This window comes from Ceratotherium simum, chromosome 7 (assembly GCF_057802395.1).
Source record: "Ceratotherium simum simum isolate JZ-2026a chromosome 7, ASM5780239v1, whole genome shotgun sequence".
In the NCBI taxonomy this organism is placed as follows: domain Eukaryota; kingdom Metazoa; phylum Chordata; class Mammalia; order Perissodactyla; family Rhinocerotidae; genus Ceratotherium; species Ceratotherium simum.
The window spans coordinates 8,839,822-8,843,520 of NC_141906.1; positions in this window are offsets into that span (position 1 = coordinate 8,839,822).

The following is a 3,699-nucleotide window of genomic DNA, read 5'->3' on the forward strand; positions in this document are numbered from 1 at the left end:
ATGCTAATAGGAAACATGAATCTTCAAGAGAGGAATACATTAGGAAGCGTTTCTCCCGCCGGATTGAACACGGAAGGTTTTGCTTTGTTTGTTTTAGTTCTTGTGTGGTGTGCAAAACGCTTACTACCACGTCAAAGATCACTGTTCCACAGAGCAATTAGGGAAAACACTTTTGCAGTTTACAAAACAGTCAGACAAAGCCCTGAAGAATGAAACTCTTCTCCAAGGTCACACTCAGTGAGGTAGTCAGTTAGTGGCAGACATGGGAGCTGATGCCCGATGTCCATGTCCTGGACCTGGCAACCTGGGGTAGCTTCACAAGTGAATCAAGTGTTTGCTAATATTCAAACCTTTCACAGGGTCTTTAAAGAGCTGGTCCAGTGGATGTACCCAGCCCACCTTACCACGCAAATTAAAACCAATACGAAGTTACCTTTTGCTCACAGAGAATTAAAACAAAGAAACAATCATAAGAAAAGCACAAAACATTTCCCAACCAAGACAAAAGCCAGAGTTAGCATTTTTTGGAGCTGTGCAGGAAAAAAAGTCTCTCAGCTGGATCTTCTGAACCAAGACTCCCCAGTCCTCCACAAAAAATCAGTTCTCTTGCTGAAACCCTGGCGGTGAGAACCTCAAGGATGTATTGCACTCACTTCCTCAGGGAAAGCTTTGGCCAAAAATGAGATTTCAGCCTGAAATCAGGGGGGGACTATCTGATTCACTGTTGTTAAGCCACTGAAGACACCTCTCTCCTTTGAAACAATTTAGTTTGACTAGTGCTAGAGGCCCCAGTAGATCTCTCTCCCTAACGAAATCACAGTCGTCAGAGGATAGCTTTGAAGTTGTGGGAGTAAAGATCTACCGAAACATCGTTTGGGTTTAATCACATTATTGGAGAAAAGGAGTAAAAGCTGTCTGAAAAAATTCCAAAAACAAAAAAGCAAACTGCTATATAGATATTGCCAGAAATTTATTGATTAAGAAAAGCTCTAAGAAATTTTTAAAAAAATTACCTTTTGTAGCAACTCCAAATTTGATCTCTGAGCTTCACTGAAGCACTTTATCTCACAAATTGGGGAAGATTCTAAATGGCATTCTGTGTCTTTCTTGAAATATGGCCCCCAAATGCAGGTTCTTTGTGGCTGCTTTCAAATTAGCCAAATTGTATTGGGTTCTTCACTGGAAAGGAGATCTTTAGTTAAAAAGTAATGAAGTGTAATTGGAACATAAATAATTTTAAAACATTTTGGTCTAGGCCTGAACACTGGCATGTGAATAATTTTGAGTCATGCCCCAGGGAGTACATTGGTAGACACAGGTGGGGAGCATGAATTCCTGTTACTGCCTTGAGAGTTCCAGACACAATGGCTGGAGCAGAAAAACGTCCTCCGCTGTCTCAGTCCAAGAGCCCCTACAGAAAGCCTGCTGTATTGCGTACCCCATCAGAGCACAGGGAGCCCCACGGCCTCTCCTGGTCAGCTGCAGAGGCAGCAGCAGCTCAGCTCAGCAAGGCTGTCTCTGCCTCAGCCAAGACAAGACGCTGCAGCACTCGCCTGAGAGCTGCTCCCCATCAAACAGGAGGGGAAACTAGGACAAACAGGACCTGGGAAAACAATGAATTTGAAGATGCTGTAACAGCTTCTTTGGAGGATCAGAATACAGAGAGGCACCAACTAGAACGCAGGATGAGGTAGTAGACCAAACCTGGAAACCCAGAACCTTCCTTCACCTGCCGTTCCTCTGCGTAGCCCCACTCCTCCAGAAGGAGGATGCCCATACTCGGCAAAAGGGCTACTTGTCAGATAGCTGCAACTACACAACCACTAAGCATCCTTGTCTGCTTCCCACATAAAGCAATCTGATTAGAGCCTCTTTCCCCGCTCCTCTGTCTGAACCTTACAAAGAGGCTCAACCCTGAGTAAAAAACTGTATTGTCATTCCACCTTCTTTATCCCCTGTGACCCAGTTCTTTCATTTTCTCTTCGTCTCTGATATGATAAATACATTCTCAGGAAAATGTTCTGGATTTAACAGCTTATTCTTTCCAGAACGGTGGCTTCTAAAGAGATCATGAGAACCAGGATAACACAAAAGGATAAATCTCGATGGTGGGCTTTCTAGATTCGCTGTCATCGATGGAGAGAGAAAGAAGGGAGGTCTGCCTGCTAACCATAGCTGAGAGCACTAGGTATTCACTAGCTTCGTTCATTCACTCTCTCACTCATTCATTCACTTAACAAACGTGTTATGAACTCCGATAAGCAGAACACCGTGCTATTATTGACCTACGTACAGAGACCAAAAAGACACAGACCTTGATGTAAAGGAACTTACAGTCTGGGAAAGGAGACGGGCATGTAAATAAATATCTATAACACAAAGCACAAAGACATAGAATATTTGATAGAGGTAACAGCAACATACTACAGAATACAGAGAAGTGTACCAATAATTCTGATAGGAAGATGCAGAACGGATTCAAGCCTTGAAATAAGAGTATCAGTTTCATGCACATAGGGCGGAGGGGAGAGCAGACCTACTGGGCGGAGTGAACAGCATGAGTGATGGACAGAACACCTGAACATGGAGCAGAATCTGGCCAGAGCACAAAAGGTCAGATCATTGCATGCTATCTATGCCAAAGAGTTTGGAAGAGACTTAATAACTGTGTTAGATTCCTAGGGCTGCTATAACAAATTAGCACAAACTGGTTGACTATAAACAACAGGAATTTGTTCTCTCACAGTTCTGCAGACCAGAAGTCTGAAATTAAGATGTCTGCAGGACCATGATCTCTCTGAAGGCTCTAGGAAAGAATCCCTCCTTGCCTCTTCCTAACTAGCAGCTCTTGGCATTCCTTGGCTTGTAGCTGAATCACTCCAATTTCTGCCGTCGTCTTCATGGCTGTTGTCACTCTGCATCTCAGTTTCTCTGTTGTCTTTTCTTATAAGGACATCAGTCATTGGATTAGGGCCCACCCTAATCCAGTATAACCTTGACTAATTACATCTGCAAAGACCCTATTTCCAAAAAGGATCACATTTTGAGGTTCCAGGTAGACATGAATTTGGGGGGAACACTATTCAACCCAGTACAGTAATTGAGGCCATTTGCCATTTTTGAGGCAAAGGGTAGGATAACCTAACTGTCACAGCTTCAAGCAGGCAAGCTTTGTGTGTAATGTCTCTAATTAAAATCTTCTTAGTGAAGACAATTTCACTAACTACTTCAAAAGCGGCATAGACTGAATAGCCAGTCAGATGTGGAAAGATGAAGGAAGAGGGAGGGATCAACGATAACTCAGCTTTCCAGGGAGGTGATGACACAACGACGAGGATGACGGTACCAAACATTTGCTGAGGGTTTCCTAAATGCTGGGCGTTTTTCTAACCGCTAGTACCTCATAACTGCTCATAACAACCCTATTGAAAAAGATCGTACCGTTTTGCAGGAGGCAAAATGTTTACCATTCTGCAAGTGATAAAACTGAGACACAGAGAAGTTCAGTACTTTGCCCAAGGTCACACAGCTAATCAATGTGAGAGCTGGAAGTGAAGCCGGATCGTCTAAGTCCAGAGCCTGTGACTCGAACCATGGCACTGGAACTGCCTCTCTAAGATCTATGGTGGTACTACCTTTAACTAAGAGAACCCAGGAGAAGACGTCTCATTAGGGCAGGAGATAGAAAATGGGAGAAAC